The following is a 20,003-nucleotide window of genomic DNA, read 5'->3' on the forward strand; positions in this document are numbered from 1 at the left end:
TACCGAGCCACATAATGTCGCTGTAGTTGCGGTGATGGCCGGTACCAGAAGGACAGCAGAAGCCGCAGCTATGGCTACGTGAGCAACTGTGAAGAGCTCAAAGGCTGAGCCATCCGTATTTAGTTTGCGAGTTCATCCCGATGGAGGCGACTACCGAACAAGCAAAGAGCGGCGACACATGAAAAACAAGGCGAACGCGAACGAGTTACGAGGAGAACGAGCACCGCCGGGACGACAAACTACAGAATGCATAAAACGACGCGCTTAGGGGGAGGCTAACGACAGCGACAAACAATTGAGCAGCGGCAGGTAAAAAGAAAAGGGAACAACTCTGCTGGACAGCCAGACACACAGACGTACGCCTACGTATAGTGTGTCATATAGTATAAGTACGGGCGTCGACACATCACCGTGTCATCCACACCGCGCGAAAAGAGTCGCTTATCTTCCTGGTTTGTCCATGAAGAATGATAGAGAACGCAAAAAAGCATCTGAAAAGTCATGCGGAAAGCTCGCAAAAGAGAGCTCGGCAAACATTCAAAGGGCGGAACAGACCGAAAAATTGTGTAATTGTCTATTTACGGGCGCAGCATTAGCATAGGCCGAATAGGCAAAAGGGAAAAATACGTATGTGATAAAGGGGACCGATACGACATCAATGACGACAGTGCCGGGACATCGGCAGAAACGAACGGCCCGATAGACGAACAGTGGATAACTTCTGATGCCGATAGGGAAGTAAAGGTTATTAGTTATCGTCTGAGTAGCAACTAAAGCTCGAATGTTAATGCTGTCCCGAAACACAACTGTTTATGATTATGATTCTTTTCAATAAAAACGAGGGTTAAAAATTGTTGGATTTGCTTTTTACTGGCCGCTCATTTTAGCGGATTGATGAATTTTTTACGCTATCATAGCGAGTTTGCAGGATAGAAGCATGAGTCATATATAATACGAGCACTCACATGCTGGTACAATTAGCTTAAAGAAGAAGGCATTTAACCAAATGAGCTACGAAGAAGTTGTCTGACTTTAACCAAGCGATGATGAATAAAGGAAAGCAACTGGACGACGTCCTTCGATTGTCTGACGAGCAACTCTCATCCTCTCTTCGTTCGATCTGTTTTTTTCTCTATGATTTTCTCTAACTTTGGCTCTTCCCGTCATACCGCCTCAATCTGCTACCGGCAGATTAGCATAACGGACGATACGAATACGTTTCTGATTGATCCGAGGAGTGATTAACTTGTCGTCTAGCGACGCTCGAGAAAGCATTAGAACCACTTGCAGCCGCGATCACGGCAAACTTCTCGATTTGTTAGTCGCTGACCAGGCGTAGAGCCTCAGTCTCATAACATGATCTATGTGCCGTTGAATGACTGGTCGCGTATTTAAGTGGTTTAGGCTGTAACGCTGTAATTATGGCGTGACTAGCCACCAAGAGTTTCGTCGAAAACCCGTCTAATTTGAATTAAGCAAAGGACAGATAAAGATAAAATAAAAATGACGTCGGCCATTGCTATTAGTGCATGAAACACTTTGCGAGCAGCACCAACTGCCGAGATATACCGGCATGGCATATTCCCATGAATAGAGGTAACGCATTTCGTATTTCCAATTTCTCTGTTCCTTTATAGCACAGTCTAACCACAAATGCCCGAAACACGCTACGTAATGCATATGCCCGCAGCGTAAGTGTAAGTTGGCGATTTAGAGTGTGCTACTTTGTTCAGGTCACCCTTAAAGAATTGTTAGTAGTGCTCGGACCTAAGGACGAGCCTACATCAAATAGGACCGGTGGATATGGACAAACGATAAGCCAAATGACGTATATCGACATAAACGGAACAATCGTTGCTTATTTGGGTCAGACGATCGCCAACCTGCATCCATCGAATCGATTTTTCTAGTTCCTGTTCACTAATAAAAGTTGGCTGGTTCGCATCCTCAAACTTTTGCTAGGCCATGCTATTACACATATGCTGCTTTAAGTACTTGAAAATAAGACAGATTGACTATATTAAGCCTCGTCGTTACCGGAGCGAGTGGTGACTTATATCGGATTGCTGCCACTAAATCATCAGTTGAATGGGAACCTCAAAGGCAGTATGGCTAGGACGGTCGCCACGGCAACAGAACACGTAGATGTCAGCTGACAGTCATCTGATGAGAAGGGATCTTTCTGCCGCTTTCTTCAAAACAGCCGACTATAAAGGCTATTGTCAAAGACCCTAATCGAAAGGTGACGTATCGAACGGTACTGTTTCATCTGCTGCTCATGCTACGCTGACGGCTCTTAAAAACTCGGCACGACTGGAAGTAGATTGCGGCAAAAGCGGGATTTGGCGACTTCTATTCGTTTTTGGCAGTTTTTCTGTCTTCGATGCTACCACCGCCGCCTTTATTATTTCGGTCGTGACAGGGAACAGGGCCGTACGGTCACTACCCGCTGCATGTAGCGTAGGCACGCTGTCCCGATCCCGCTCGTATGTATGTATGTATGTATGTATGTATGTCTATCACTGCTTGACAAAGAGGCTTTTACATCACTTAAGAGGAATTCAAGAAATGTAACACATAACACTTCAAATGCTAAGAGACACTATTGAAGAACTTCGAGCAGGATAGGAGTAGAGAAGGACCTTCGGATTGACGTCTGCTTTGAAGCAAGTTGCGTACATGTTCCAATCGCTATTTCAGCATTCTCGTTTATGGCTTAGCATTGTTACAGAATTTGTTCAAGGTTTTATCAAATTAAAAGGCGTTCTATTTAAAAAACCAATAACTATGGCGCATTGTACTATTTAGTTTTTAGATGTAAGCCGTCATGAATATCACCAATTCCTAGAGTTATCTTTGCGCTTTATTTTTAATAAATTACATAAGGAAGCTTCGTAACTAGTATATATTACCGGTTCAACGCCCTGAGCATAGGCTCCCAGTGGAATTGGTCCGTTCAGCTTATGATAATAAAGGTTTTCTTCAGGGTTTCATGCTACGAAACATCATGTTCTTGAAGACGCTATATTGGAAGGGTATTGCACATTGCGGGAGAAAAACCAGCAGATTACGCACCACAACACTTTCAAATATTTAATTTCTATTGTTTAATGTACTCATATTATTCCTCTATAGTAGGGCCAGCACAAAAATAGAAGGATAATGCAATTAGAAAAGTTCTTCCTGTATTATAGAGCGCACGAAGTCTGAAAAACCAAAAGCTTTGAATATTTGAATAACAGACCACCGCTGCTGTCATAGAAGTCAGCTGTCAGCCAGAGTTGTTATCTGTAATTTGCTGGATGCGACCGTTCTGCCAAAAGCACATATCAGCAACGCGTATCCAGCATAACATATTGTATAAGCTTGCCGCCAACACTGATGGTAAGGCAACACGAAACTAATTTCAGCTTGGCGAAGCAGGCACGGACGATCGGCCTGCTCATGTGACCCGCACTGCGAAGGTTCACCAAAGCAAACGAGACTGGAACACGCGCTCTTGAAGGCTGCTCGCAAGAAATCGCTTTTTCTTCAAACCCACTATCAATATCACTATGTCTTATTAAACTTTAAAATTTCTTTTCGAAGAGCTTTGCACATAATTATACAGATGATCTTGACGTTACACGCCTCCTTATATTAGAACAAACGAAAGTTTCACATCTCTATTCCATACTTTTTAGACTTCAACGTTGACTAGCGCACCCCCTATTAGTCACGACCCCTTGTACAATAACAACTTCGGAGCGTAAGAAGTTACGGGGAAGGCGTTTTTAATGATAATGACGTCCAGATATACAACGCAGGTAGACAAGGCTAGAGTACCACGAAAGCGAGGTCCAAAGAATACAGGGGTACGATCCACGCAGACACACACAAGCACCAGAAGGTCCCGTTGAAATTTTGAGTTTTGCAATGATAAGCAGCAGCAATAGGGGTGCATCAACTTTTCATAACTAGTTTTATACTCCTTTTGACTCTTTTCTATTCCTCTGACGTCCCTGTTAATTTGGCTATTTCTTCTTACGGCAACCTCCTTTATCCTCCACCATTGCCTCCCCTCAAAATCTCGCATTGTTTATCGTTCCTCTCTGTTCTCGTGGGTATTGCTAATATGTGTTGTCTTATCATTCGATCTATCCTGCTATTGTTGTCCATTTTTTTTCTTCTTCTCTCTCTTCATGTCTCCTTCTACTTCACGCTGTATCAAGTTCACAGTTTGCGCAAAGATGCAAACATCGCGTACAGGACACAGGTAGTACGTTATGCTGGTGCATGACATGATCGCATGCAGCGCTAAGTATCGGTGTCTACTCGCGACCGATGCGACCACTACGGGCCGCGCACGAAAGGACGGCCAAGATAAACTCAGAGGTAGAACTGAAATCTGCACTAAATAACTTGAAACACAAATAATAGTGGGAATAGTGACTACAGCATAAACGCAATAGCAAAGGAGGTAACGCCGCCTTTGGACGACGGCCGGCGAAGCCCACGCTCAAAATGACTATGAGCTCGACTCTGTCAATTAGTTTTTTTACCAGTGCTTCACCAAAATCTGTTCCTCCTTCTACGTATGAGTATGTGTCCATTTGTGCATTGGATTCGATACATATTCATGAACCGCTGTGCCTACATTTGGCAGCAAGACCTTTCATTCATCTTTAATGGCCGGTTAAGACTTTTCATAACAGCAACAACAACAACAAAAGCAGCAATAACAACAACAGTAACATCTTTGTCCTGAAAAAAAAAGCCGGCGGGTAACTGTATAGCCATGCTGTGCACTAAGAAAGTTTCTCTGTGCATCCAAGCACGTCAGATCCGCTAACCACAGCCATACTCTTGGGACCGAGGCAGAAGATAAGAAAGAAAGGCCAACGCACATACACAACAAAGTCCTTCTTGGATTAGCTGCAGCGATCGCCGTATCTGTGTGCGTATTTCTATCGAACTCGTTATATTGAATGTTTTGTAAGTTTAGACGTGCCCGCGAAGAAGCGGGAAAAGTTCACTAAACATTTTTGGCCAGAACGGAAGAAATGGTGAAAGAGGCACCCCGATTTTTAAGGGCCTTTTCCCCACCCCTCAAACAGCCGCTTCTTTGCTTATCTGCACTGGCTACCAGTTGGGGCTGAGTAAATGTCGAGCACGGTTTGCATGTTGTTCTCACCAGAATATCTGCCTAAATCCTATGAAAACATGAATTCTGGGTGTCTATACTATAAAAAAATCTGGCTACACGGAGACCATTTGTTAAGCCTCCGAAATGTAGCGCTATACAACGTAATATAGATACCTATAAAATTCTTAGTTATCTGACATGTGACATTATCAATATATGAGTCGAATGCCTAGAGATTACGATGAATTTTTGACTAGATTCTGCAAAAAGCGCATTGTCTATGTGCCGAACAAGTGACAGTAGATGCGCACTTATCAAGCGCCATATAGCAATATTCAAGTCTGCTTTTTGTGCATCCCGACATCAAAGGACATCAGAATCCCCCTAAGGATGATCCACATGACCGTCGCGCCTAACGCCGTTAGAGAGCGCCTCACATTCACATATCGTATCTGAAAAGGTAAATCAACGCGAATGGACGAGCGTATGCACAGACTAGAGTAAGAATGTCAGAGTGTGTTGAAATGTTGCTGCCTTATGAAAAAATAGTCATAGAGCGGGAACCGCATGCAGGCGATCGGCATAGGCCAATTTCGTTCCTCATATATCAGCCAACACCTATGGTGCGCCATTTACTCTGTGTTGTTGAAAAAGCATAGGCCACTTAGCATTCTAGTCCTTACATCTCACATCTATGGCTTCGTTCTTCACTTGAAGAGCTGGGTCAGTAGGCAAAACGAGCAAACAACACCGTGACCTTTCTGACAGGTAGACACTTCGGCTACACCTCAAACGGAATCCCAAACGCGAGGATGAGTACGCGAGATTCGATCGGTTGTAATGAAATGGCTAACCCTTATCCGTCGAAACGTTCTCCTAAGGTCAGTCCTCTTGCCGCGCTGATCCTTCGTCGCTTCTTTCTGCATACATAGATTTTTAGAATCTCGAGCATAACATTGCGCATTTTCGTGCAGTCTGCCACTTCAAGTCAAGTGTTTCTTGACTGCGCCGGCGCAGACAAAGTGTCTTCACGCGTAACTGGGCTAACGCAATAGTCGTTGAAGTATTTCTATATAGTGCGTGTACAAGTACTCGCACAAACGGGCTAAGAGCATGTAGCGCCTGCGCTCGTATTTAGCGTCTGTCTGAATATGGGTTCTATTCGAAGACTCAGTCTCGAAGCTTGTTTCACGAAAAAGTGTTTCGAAATGGCTGTTTTCGGGTCCAGTATTATCGGCATCCACAACTTCTTACATGCAAAGAATGTTTGAATCTACCTAGGTAGATATGCATCAAATAGAACTGATTGTTAGGTCTTCGATGTAATGCCCAAAATCCAACGGCTTCATCTTCTCGCAAACGAGACTCAGAAGTGCTGTTAGCAGTCACTCCAGCCTCTACAATCGTAGTTTACTATCAACTACATATTTCACGTCGGAATAAAATATCATCGCACAAACGAGGTTTTTAGCTTCTCTAAGGAACTCTGTTCGGCTGTTGAATAAAATACGTTCAGCTATAGATTCTTAAACAATATCATAAGCCGACTATTTGGGACCATTGGCAGTCCATCTGCCTCTACGTGGATTCGAGTTTAGGGCTAGGAACGGCGCACGGACTAATCTCATCGCATCTGAATATCTCGGCTACAAAGGAGTGAACTACGAGCAAAAAGCGAAAAGGATTGTCATAAAAACGCGTTCACTGTATTTGCGCAACCTTAAAGCTTCTCTCTCTCTCTCTTTCTATATATATTTGTTTGAGTTGTCTATTATATTTCATACATAATATAATAGGACCAGTGTTTGGTTACATTAAACCCTATCAGGTAATTTCGTAGCTATATTGTGTTATCCTTTGTTAGTCAATAACTCAATCATAAGCAGCAGATCAGAACACTTTGAACTCCTTGTTTCTATTTCCTTTTTTCAACAGGACAATATGTAGCTTTTTTTTTTGCGCGTCTTCAGTATCGAGTCGCCTATTCATTCACTATCAAAAACTCTCTTTTTGTGGAAGAAGTAAACTTCTGTGATGCCATGTGTCGTTTTGTGCACTTGTGGTAGTCATCCGCTTTACAACACCTTTCGAAGGATCATATAAATGTCGAACGGATATCTTCTTTGTCTATGTCGCCTCAACAATATCAGATTTTAGCACCCCCTTTCGCTAACACGCGTTGTCTGTTTCGGTCTCCGTAAACGAAGTGTTCCCCCTATGCACAAATCGTACCATATATGTATCAATTGTGGGCTGGTTCTTTTCAAATGCTTTAACTAGCCGGTCATTGCTAGTTTCTTTTTGCCCTCCTCTGCTCGAGGCTGTCATCAACTCTTCTATCCATGATGTGTTTTTTTTTTTTCGCTTCGGTTTATTATCGCTCTTGACGCTTCTCTCCAATAAGCAGTTCATGTTTGACTAGATTCATGCGAGACCATGCCTTCCTTAAATTGGTACCGTGTACGCAACGCTGTAAGCGCATAAGATAAACTCAAGTCCTTCTGCGCGCTAAAGCTGCTACGCGATGATCTTCTATCTTGAATTCTGACCTATGGAAAACGTATACCCTTCATTTATTTATGATGTGCTTCGTAGTAACGAGAAGCTTTCTTGTAGCCTCGTCGCATTCTATAAAGACGAATTTCGATCAAAAAACTAGATGAAAATTTAGCATCAAATTTCCCTAAAGACATGCGCAGTTCACTGGATTAGTTAATTTTTTTAAAGCGTTTTTTTTATTTCTGTGATTTTTCGCCTATGGTTCGCATAGCTTAGTTATCGGCTGCGAAGTTAGTAATCTTGAGTTCGAATCTCGTTGCTTGAATTCTGTGCCCTAGGCGGTGAATGACAGTAGATTCAGTAGACTCTCTAATTCTTGTGTGCTTTCAGTAGTATTTCTGTCCATTTTTCTGTTGCAGATTTTCGTTGCTCACTCCTCCTAATGCCATCTTCCGTCTTTCTCCTGCTCTATTTTATTATGTTGACTTTTCACGTTACATTTTCTTTATCCTTTCCCTGATCCCGCCTCCTCTCCGATGTCCTCTGCCTTCACCAGAAGTGTAGAAGACGGTACGAACAACAGTCGTTGTTACTTCAACCCGTTTAACAACGTTTATTCGCGTTTTTATTTTCTTTCTCGTTAGCCCTACATCAAGTCGTTGTCGTTGTCGTCGCCGTTCGTCCAGCTAAAATCCGCCACAACAGGGGTGGTAGTAGTAGTAGTAATGCAGCAGTGAAGTAGTCTCTTTCAGGTCATCCTCCGGTTATTCTTCATGAGCAGTGCTTTAACCGCTGTTTGAATTGGTTCGTTGTTCAAATAATGAAACATCGTTTAAGCAACAATGCCAGGGACCGGCCATGATCTTCTTGTTGTTTGACGTTATGCACAGCCAAAACAATAATACGCGCATAATAGGAATACGTCCACGGTAATTTTCTCCAGATAACCACATGCGTATATACTGACCGCGAAGATCCTTCGTCGCCGAAGAGCGCACGGTTGATCTACTTCACCTGCGTAAGGTCGAAATACCGGTGTAATCTCTATTGACCCCGCTACTGCTGTTCTTGCCACTCCTGGCTAGAGAAGATGTCATGATGCTGTGCATCCATAGGGATCGAACGTCCGCGCCGACATTATTTGGCGTCTTACGCATGGGGACCTTACGGCCATTTCTGTGTGCGCTATTTAATGTGGCAAATTAATTGTAACGGAACAAGCGAACAGCTGTTGGGGAACGAGCGGAAGAAAAAAGAAAAGTTAAAGAAAGGTCGGGATAAGAAAACAGCCCCCGAAAAACCCAGAAAGTGGAAAAGCAGCAGCAAGAGCTTCTTCATTCTTATATTCTTCATTAGCTATGCTTATTGATGATGTCGACTGATTTCTAGAACTGATCTCTAATTGAACCGATGACAACGGAAGCTCAATCAAATACGCCGGTATGAATTAGAGTGCTTAAGGAAAGGTATTTGCTGTTTAAAAGACAGAAAATCTGTCGATGGTCCAAACACTACCGTTCTTTATATCCAAATAAATACCACTGAAACAAGCATGAATATAATTAGCACTACGCAGAATCATTATTATAACTTGTGTACTTCGTGTTAAAGTAATGTGTTGAAATCAACAGCTTAGTTACCTATCTAAACGGTGACATAGTTACTGAAATAAGGTGCTAGCGACGCTGATAGCATAGCATCATTTCATTATAATATTTAGTCATCGATAGTAGGACCAGCAACGACAGCGGTGGTAACAACTGTTATGTTTAGGCAGTTCATTTTGCCTGAGTGGACCCTCAATTGCATAGTATGTAATTGCGTCGGCTTCCTTTCGGGGATCACACATGAAACGTTTTGTCGTCTGTCTCTGATTTTTGCTCTCTCTGATAACCTTGTACGGTTAGAGCCAAGCACATTTCTTCAATTATTTACGTCCGGAGCTGGATTGACATAGTATAATGGCAGCTGTGCTGTATACACTGGCTATGTAGCAACGATTTGTGGCTCGATCGTAACTGTACAAAGCGTTCAGGTGTTGCTGCTGGGAAACAAATTAAGAGGCGCCATTGCATGTACACCTCATATCTGTTTCATTGTATGGCAAGACTACAGTGTGCAGGTGCCTTCAAAGACGGCCGAAGAGCAGGCGGCCAAGGTATTTCCGTAATCACTTTGTCCTTACGGTCGGTTTCGTGTTTGTACCTGCGCTAGCAGTAGCAGCGTTCGCAAAGGCGGCAGACCATACCAGGGTTCCATGCATACGATATAATAATACTCCGTAATTCAATTCAGTGAGATGAAAACGTAGACCCGCCTCAAAGAGCGGAAGGCGACTGCACCGCCGACAATAAAGCGCTTGACAGGAATCAAGTAAGGCGTCGTGTGGTACAGACGTCGTCATAATCCAAGCGGGACGAACCGACAGAATAAAACAGAGGATGAACGTTACATTCAACGGCGAACACACGCGTGCATAAGAGGAAAATAGTTGCTCTGGCCCTATTCGAGTCGTTTATAACAAACAGCAAAGGGCCTTGAACTACATACTTAAAGGACTTACTGGATTTGAAATTCGGTATAATGTCGTCTTGTTAATAGATTCTTTTTGTGCGAAGTTGGCCGTGATGCGATCTTTCATATCATATAAGTCAAACCTTCTGACTTCCTAATTAGTTACCCTTATATAACACTCGATTATACTTTACTTTATACATATGCGATCTTTCATATCATATAAGTCAAACCTTCTGACTTCCTAATTAGTTACCCTTATATAACACTCGATTATACTTTACTTTATACATATGCGTCGCCTGAAGCTTCTACAGTGTCTTGCACCGACTATTAGTTCACGAGCCCGTCAAGATACAAGTTGCCTAGCCCTTTTGTGCATGATAATAGACCCTGTCCTATATATCGTGCTTTCGAATTGCATCATCCACACTCTGTTTACTTATAAGTCAATACGTCCTGTTTTAACCAGCCTCTATCAAACGTTTACTTATGTTAAAGTCTTAGAAGCAAATAAAGCACCCAAGTGTGCTGGTGCTGTAGTACATAGTTAGTCGGTTCTAGTTAGGCTTTGACAGGCTGAAAGGTTTGATGTCCCGCTAATGACTGAGTTTGAGGAAGCGCACGCAGCTGGGTAGACACCTGCCAATACCCCTATCGCACTCAGGCCCTCCGTTCTGCATGTTCGTACCTTTCGACAGAAAAAAAAATCGCCAAGTAAGTGTCTGCCAGCTTCAGTATCAGCTATGCTGCATACGTCTTGCAGCAACCTACCCTAATCGACATTTAAGTCAAAAAAAAAGCAGCAGAAGCAGCACATCGAAGGGCTGCGCATACATTCACCGCTTCTAACCGGCACAAGGTTACAAAATTCAGCTATGTAATTTCTGTTTCACTTCAAACCCCTCCTATCGTTAGCTTAATTTCGCGCCGACGTCGGCGGCAACAGCTCTAGAAGGATCGTCATAGCCAAAAACATATACATGAATACATATAAGAGGGTCCATAAACGAAACCCCTACTTTTCTGTTCTGTGCTACACCCCTATCCTCGTGGGTCGTCCTTACCTGCAATAAGCTGTAGGCGAGAAAGCGGCAATTACCAGTTGACTGATAGTTAGTCATCTACAACTGCGAAACACTTTCTGATATACACCTATGATGTCTTGGTGCTCGGCAATTGGTGGACTGTAGACTCACCGACGACGCACGATCACCTTACAGCCCGAATCCTGGACAGCTTTAACGTCCCCGTCGGTTACCGGCAACAACGTTGACTTTTGTTGAATGATGCCAGACGCTGGCAGACAGGACCGTGATGGGCAGCTAGTTTAGGTCAACTCCGGTTCAGGTTGTTAACATGTTAGAGGGAAAACGGAGATGCACCGCGTCCACCTTTCTTCCGCCCACTACAATCAAGTAGAATCTAAGACAACCGCCGGATGGGCAATCCGGGGTCTATAGACGGATGACAGGGAGTCTTGACAACCTACCCAACTCTGGGTGTGAAGGCATGTAGCCGAAAACTAGATAGGTTCAATTCGACCCATTACTGAAGCCAGGGTACGGTATAGCAGACCAAGCTGTTTGTAGACCAGTTACTCTATTCCAAATAGTCAGGCGGTAGTCCACAGTTAGGTGAAAGACCCAGAACAACAGAGCGGAAGAAGAATCTGCGCCAGTCAGCGGGCGGTATAAAGTATTTTTTTTTTTAATAAAATAAGAATCGAGACTATGGTACTTTGACTGTTACTATGATTCATACTATTTCAGTGGTCGTAATCATATTAAGACACCTCCTACGAAGAGGAAATACTCCGTCGCTAGCTGTCGGAACCAGAAGTAATGGCTTGCAGCTATCAACAAATAAGGTGCTGTCTAATACTACAACAGTTCGTACGTTACAATAGCATCACGACCTTCATCAATAAGTCGAATCGGGGCAGGCCACTGTAGTGCCAAAAATCGCTCGGATCGCTTTTTGGCGATCAATGTTGTCATGAGAAGTAGAAGGCTTCGAAACACAATGGGCACCGAATGCATACATAGTCCATATGATCAGGGAGTAATCGAGGCCTGAACAATTTCCGAGGCAGATATATCTAGAACAATACATGCTACAATCAACCTAGCATCACACTCTTATTTCACAGTAATTTTATACTATATGTTTGATACATAATATGTCGAAGATTGCTGAATGGTCCTCTGGTGAAATTCTAGATTTCAAATATAAATGAAAAGCGTATAACGCTAGATTAAATCAGAAATATCGGCACTATGTTTCATTTAAATTTACAATAAACTCTTCAATAGCCTACACGTACTTTCTTTCAGATACTGAACAGTAAACTCCGAGGGTTGCCCAATTTTCCTACTGCTTAAACCCTTGTCGATTACACAGTAACCATATTTCATATCAGAGGTATCACACAATGCAGCAACTTATCTGCAATGAACAAATTTAACCTAGAAACGTAATGGATATATTTTTCCCAAATCCACGACATCTGAACGGTTCGTCACAAGGTAAATTTTTTGATGATTGAAAAAGTACGAGCTTGTTGACGTTGGACTGAGTCGACAGGACAAGGGTAAGTATAGCGCAAGCAGATGCCGATAGGCAGAAACACAGAAATAGGACGAAGGCATAAAAAACAGGGCCGTTGTATTTGTCGTCTATCACTAGTCCTTTTGCTGTAGGTCGTTTTGAACGGATTCTATTTCGCCTTCTTATCACAAAAAAGAGAAACATAACAAGAAGTCAGAAAAGAGGAGGCGATGGGGAGAGAAAAGCACAAACTAACGATTTCGACAGCTGAACGCGAAGACAGTTTCCTTTCGTGTTAAGCAGAATGAGAACTGATATACTTCACGCTCTTTATTCTCGAAGGGGCAAGCTAGCCCTTGCCTCGGATTGATGATCCTCTATGCCCGCTTGCTTGAATGTGGCCCCGTTTGATTCCCCCGCAAGATAAAACGAGGCATACACAGATTGAGAGTCAAGGCGCCAGATACAGCGTCGATAGCGGCAGCACAGCCGCCACTGGCAGCAAAAACAAGGTTCCTGTTGGAGATATTTTATTTAAAAAGAAGAAACGGGAAGTAGCGAACTTCAGCCTCGCGCGATTAATACCATTTAAATGATTGTGGATATTTGGAGTTACTGCTACTAGAACCGATAAAAGTGGAACGAAAAGCAAACGCTAAAAAATAGAATTACCGATAAATAATTAGGAAAAGCTGCACTACCAATCTGAACTAACGAAGCTTTTGTTGACAGGGGCCAAACGTGCAAAGAAACCGAGACGACTATGCTTGTTGAGTTAATAACTTGTACTGACTTCAGTGGTTTGCTCTGAGTAATCTGAAAGTGTTGTATACACAGACATACACACTCACAACATAGCACGGATGTTCGAAACAAATGTAGTTAATTACTTGACGTTATGAATAAGAGTACTTGATAATACCGGGTAAACGATTGAAGTGGTGCTTCGTAACTTTTCAAGAAGTTTTTCAGGAAGTATAAAAATGAATTTGTTGAATTACTTTCAACTTTGAAAGTAATTCAACAAATTCATTTACTGTGCTTTTATATATACATCGTTCTGACATTTTGCTACATACATGAAAGACCATTGCCGTCCTGACCTTTTCTAGATATATGAAGGGATGCAACAAACCTCTTATGGTTTTCTTTATTGCCCGAAAATAATGTTGCAGGTTAGCCAGCGACAGCTGTGACCGTTTGCTAGTACCATTATCACTGCTTTAACTGCTCGAGAAATCAGATAACAGTGAAGCCATTGATAGTAAGCGACACGAATCTGATGCCTTGGCAGGCAGCTGTACGAGGAGGGGCAACAACGTCAGTAACGACAGGAATCATTTCCTATCCGGTGTAAGAGTATAAACTGGCTCCGGTGTAACATTTAGCAAATTAACCTCATTTATTATTGGACTGCGTCGGTGCCCGCTCCTGGCTGCCCCTTCATGACGTTACATTTCCTGACGGCAGTTTACCACGAAGCCCCTAAACTGCCGTGGACCCCGCCTCGATGAGATCGCCTGCGTTCACATCGTAACACCGACGAAAACTAACAGCGGTTAGGGCAGCAGTATGGAATGAGGCGAGTGTCGACAATGGCATCTGTGACAAACCCGTACAACCCCGGTCCAGTACGCTACGTGTTCGTTTAGAGTCGACGAGACCTGCCCTGATCAGCTCCGACTGAGCATATCAACTCTTTTTCGTCGGCTTTTGCCTGTCACCAAGCTCGAAATATAGCAGATTCACGTCAACGAATCCGCTACGCACGAAGATCATTTGACACTCATAAGTACGCAATCTAGTGTGACACTTTACTTAAAGGCATACTATCCCCATCTAAACACGTGGACACACACACACGCCGACTAAGCCGCGATCCCGCTCTGCCGAGCTATTCCCGCTCTGCCGAGCTATTCCCGCTCTGGTAATTTGTTGCCTTCTCAGCTGTGTTTCTATAGGCTCTTGTCGCTGATGTGTTTACTCCTACTTACTCGTTGTCGATAGCTTGCCTCGCTTAGAACAATACGTCCTCGTCGCTAGAACGTCTTAAGGAGAAAGCTGAGACGCCTTACTAGCTGCTCGTAACTCTTAGGAAAGACGGCCGGAGGCCAGCAAAGGGCTAGCATGCTCATCTTGCTACCTAGGTAGTACCTTTTCTCTCTCAGTCTGTTGCCTCCAGTGTTTTCCGTAAAGAGTATGGTGCACCGTAATTCCATTTAAACACTTTGGACGAGGCTCACTTTCTTCAAGAACACTACCAGTAACGTACATTATCGTGCAATCTGCTGTAATCATCACCTCTTCTTCTTTAATTTCCAGCATCAATACATCACGTCTTAATTAAACCGCTGGCCTTTAACCGTTAGAGTGCTATACTAGCACTTTAACTACATTGTGCCGCTTTTTGTCCATGCAGCATACTCGGAGTGCCGTATATCGTTCCATTTGATGGTTGCATCACAGATCATCCGAGATAATCGTATGCCGAACATAATTTTTTGTCGTTTCCTTCATTATTTTCTGTCTGTCTGCTGTTGCTGCTATTGTTGTTGTTGCTAAAAGCACTGCTTGTTGTTGGTCTATCCATATCGCACATCGCTCAGTCTGAAATAAAATTGCGTATCCAACCTGTGTTCTAGATATTTTTTTCTAAATTTAGCACCACATTTTGTCGATGCCCTTACGAGACATGATCATGGTCAATTGATTGCCGCATTAGTTGGTTGTACGGTGAATAGCGTTTGCATTCAAAGGTATGCGCACCGTCCCCATTTTAAACTTATCGCAGATAGGAAGAAGTACGTTTGATGCGCAAATAGTCCTGCTAGCAACGGCTATTCCAGACTGGAGAATTGTACGCCTACAGATCTATGAAGTTCATAGTGTAATTAGGCCTTCATGCCGATATCGGCAAAAAAAGGACGAGCTCAGGACCGAAGTTATTCAAGTGATTCTTAGAATCACTTGAACGTATCGAACACACGACACGATCGCCTTCGTTTCAGTCCGCTGGCGCTTTTCTGTTCGCTTTATTTTTGGCACCAAGTAACAGCTAAAGACAAGTCGAGCGCACCCTCTAGTCGGAGGCGTACCGTTTCTCTGTCATCGCATTTGCCCTCTCACCTTCACGTTCGGGTTTGGGCGCGTCGGACGAATCTGCATCGGTTGATGCATCATCAGGCGAGGACTTATTTTCATGGACTGAAAAATAGGGATTTGCGAGAAGACAGATTTTTAATACGTCACCCCTGGATAATAAAACTGATACACACATGCAGGATTTGTTAGACGGATACGCATCATGTAGAGGCCCCTACATATTTATAGTCGAGAACTACAGCTTTAACATACTGGCAAACCCTGGGTCAGCCTAAACAATGGTGACTAATCGTTACATATCTATGACAATTGTCATGTTGTGCCCTACGCACCTTAACAGAAGCATTTGCTTGTAATTTTGGCCGCTATAATACCAGCCACTAGGGATATCAATGCCATGTCCAAGCAGCTCAAATTGAAATTTGAGAGTGTTCCTTAAAATAATCCGTAATTTGTACGAATGAACCTGTATTGTATTTACTGTACTTTATTTATAATCATTATAATGAAAATAATAATAAAAAGAAGGACGTGTAGTCAGTCCACCGCGGACTTTTTTTTTTTTCGCAGTTGAAATTCTATTCAAATTGACCTTAAAAAAATACCTGGGGAAGGATTTAGACATAGTGTTGTATCTCTTTTGTTTATCTATCGAGAGTGCACCACGAAAATCAAGAAGGCAATAATGTTTCTCTCTCAGATAAAGGCTAATAACAAAAGGGTGCCATGCTATTCGGTTATAAAAATCCCTAGTTATACGACGTGGGACTATTTTTCATTTTACCTGCTCTTCTCGATGCGACAATCCATTCCAGAAACTTCACTTCAGCCATTGTTCTTTGTTCCATTTGACAGTATTTGCCTATATAAACCCGTTTTTGCCACACTCATGTTTGGTCTGTCTCGCATTCCGTCTATTGTATTCGACCTTGATCTCTTCAGGACATTCAACCTAGACGTTACGTACGTACGGTAGCACGTGCGGATCTGCGTGCACCATCGCTGAAACGCAGTTTTATCGAGCGTTGAACCCTAAAGTCCTAAGTGAAACGTTGCTGTCCACAGAGCAATCCCAATGGCGGAGTCGATCGCTATCTCTGACGTACGGTTATGACTTGCGCTCCCCGCGCGTGCCCCTCGCCAGTTCAAGGGGTCTTGGACCTACTACAGCTTTACCTATATCACAGGCCTCTTCCTATCTCGAAAAGCAACTTTGCTCAACACAGTTGCGCATTGCATTCGAACTCAACCGGTTTCGCCTTCACTCCTTTTTTGCCTTCATGGCAGTGCGGCTCCAACAACAAAGCCGTCGTAGCGTGCCGTGAACGTAAAAAGGGGCTTCCGCCTAAAATATGGCATCCCCAACTGTTCCATACCCTGGCCCCTCGTCTCCCGTCGAACAATGCCGGCCAGGGAGTCCTAGTTCCTTACGACGCCTTGCTTCATGTAAATATAATCCGTTGCGTGACCTGCAAATGGCCTCTATTTTCCGCCACCCCATTACTCAGCTTCTACAGCAGGAATAGCAGTAGTAGTTAGCTAACTAATCTGCTTGTTTCGCTTTAGATGGCCTATTTCTCGTGACCCCCCGCCCACCTGCTCCCTCGAACTTTTGTGGGCTAAATGCTTTTGGCAGACGATGACACCCAAGAACAGCGAACAACAGAACGAGCAAAACCCATTGCAGCAAGAAAGCCAACAGAGCTCCGAGCTACTGTTCCGCGTCTTATAAGACACTAACCGTAATGGACGGGCGGACGGCGGGAGATGTGGCAGGGACACAATAGAGGAAACAACTGTAAGGCCAGCTGCAGAAGATGCAGCATCGGCTATATCCGCCAGCTGCATTAACACCTGGCTTACTCTGTCCGTAAATTGCTTGTTTTGTTTTCTTGCTTAGCTCATAGCAACCGTGACCATCTGCTTGTGCGTAGGTAAAACGCCAGTACGCTGGCCAAAAGAGAGTGGACACATGCGCTACTATACGGCAGCGGCCAAATATCAGGGTGAGTCGACTTCTTCTGCTTTAGACTTCCCGTCAACATGATAGCCCAATGACAACAGCACTGCATGATCGCGAAAGTAAGACGTCATAATAATAATAACGGCAACGTACTTAGCGGAATTAGCGTACACGCATTGTTGCTGACCAATGTATCCTGTCTATAGGGAAATTCGCCATTAGGTAAGAGCCTCTGCATGTGTGCGTCCATGTGCAGAACGAAGCAAACAGGATATTATCATTTGTCGGTTTCCAACGGCAAGGCTACCGTAAGGTGGCGTAACAGGTGAATGATCAAAAAATGGCATATTGACAAATAGCTAGAAAAGGTTCATTGTGTGCATTGTTATACACAGGGTTATATTTGTGTAGTATCACAGTATAACATGGTCTACGAAGAAGCCAGACGAGGGAATCAGAGATCGGCGTCTTAGGACTAGTCATTTTGTAGGAAACAAAGCATATCCTGCTTCGTTACTAAGTCAATGACATGACATCAAACGAAACCAACGTTGAGGTAAAGAAATCACAGTGAGAAAAGCTTTGCTCAAAGCCTCTATTATGAGCAGACAGATAGAAATACGTTTAGAGAAATGTCTGACTTTTTATTGTAATTTATCGAGCGACTGACTAAAACCACATGGTCGTAAAGCGACGTAGAAGACAAAATAGGCGAAAACTCGTTGACATCACCAGACAATAGCTAAAATGTCACTACTATTTCTTTTTTATTATCATCATCCTAAACATCGTCATCTAAAAGGGAAATGATGCAGTCGCTTTTGGTGGTCTCATCTTTCGGGTACAAGGCATCATTTTAGACACATTGCCGCCGTCGAGCAAAGCGTTCGTTGCAAGCATCCATCTTGCTAAACCCGACCGATCAAAGAAGCGAGAGTAGAAAATGGACGTTCAACTAAACTCTGGTCGTTCGATATTTTGAAGGCACGCGCAACAAATACCGGTTACAAAGTGGAACGACGTTCGAGTCTGCTTTGTCAAGCCTTTTCATCGGTTTGGTTGCGTTTGTCCACTGCTAAGGAAAGCTACGATTGCCCCATTATTATCAATGGTGAGACACCGGAAACTGACTAAAGTCACATTTGACATGGCTGGTGATAAAGTCGCCAGGCCTCAGGGCCATTCTTCTGTCAAATGACGCCACCCGTTGGCTATCTTACTTCGAATAGCCTTGGCCTTCGCGCGTGGCAACAATCAGGTTTGTCGGATGAACACACAATGTATCGTGTCAGACTATTTTATATAAGACTATTATACATTATAAGCCATTGGAAGTTTCGTTCAGGCTGAAGGTATTGGATATTTTAAAGGCTGGTGGCTACTTATTACCTTTAGAGAAGCTTCTCCCCCAACTAGTTCCCCGTTTATGGATTGAATAAGAGGCACAAACCGGCCTAGTACATTTTGTAGCAATATTATTCTGTTAATTGAAATGACGCATCGAGTTTATATCTAAACGAATCTTTAAAATGTTTCGAAGAGCTGCAACACACTTGTACGAACATCACCAATAGATGACATATGCACACGAATTTATCAGGCATAATCTCTTCGCCAGGGAAATTCTTATGGCGTATTAAGTATACACGCACACGACAGCTCTATGTACGGTTTCTTTCTGTATGTGGTAATTTCGTAAGTTATCTCTGTTGCTGAATTACCAAGCGCCAACCGTCGTTAGTGTTCCCAGCTCTCGACCCTCAGCTCCCGTCTATCCACTCCAATAACGATAGTCCTAACAATGATGGTGATTTTACGACGAGCGCCAAACCCAGCCCAGCGAATAGAGTCTCCGCTCCCTCCGCTTGCTCTCCGGTTATGTCCATCTGTGACTTCATGGCTTGATCACCCATACTGACGGAGTCCGAGGCTATCATAGGCAAACTACCATCGCCTGCCGCCAGCTGTCACCGACAAAGCAACGACTGGGAACAACTAGCAACAGCATCGACTGTTGCTCGAAAAGCAGCGATAGTATCAACAACAGAATCAATAGTGAAAGCACCGACGGACGCAGCAGAAGTAGAGAGGGCGCTGTGCCTTTTATTGTTACTACTATACCACGAGTGCACTAAGTTCGCTTCGAACACGTTTGTGGACCACCGCTGCCGCAGTCGTCGCGATCGCCAGCAGCAGCGCTACTGCCTAGTTCTTATCCGTCCGCCAGGCCTATACAGCGATGATTTTTCT

General features: G+C 43.6%; 1 protein-coding gene and 1 long non-coding RNA gene across 2 annotated transcripts in view; both read right to left on the bottom strand.

The window, feature by feature from the left end:
* LOC111264479 (protein sax-3) overlaps positions 1 to 20,003 on the bottom strand; it is an 80,989-nt gene that overhangs the window by 41,479 nt on the left and 19,507 nt on the right. The window lies entirely within an intron of this gene.
* On the bottom strand, positions 14,764 to 17,402 carry LOC147752945 (uncharacterized). The gene is made up of 2 exons (XR_015312705.1): positions 16,575 to 17,402; positions 14,764 to 15,892 (listed from the first exon to the last, which is right to left on the bottom strand). It is a non-coding gene; the product is annotated as an uncharacterized LOC147752945 (long non-coding RNA).

The sequence above is a fragment of the Varroa jacobsoni genome, unplaced genomic scaffold (assembly GCF_002532875.2).
Source record: "Varroa jacobsoni isolate VJ856 unplaced genomic scaffold, vjacob_1.0 scaffold_863, whole genome shotgun sequence".
NCBI lineage: Eukaryota > Metazoa > Arthropoda > Arachnida > Mesostigmata > Varroidae > Varroa > Varroa jacobsoni.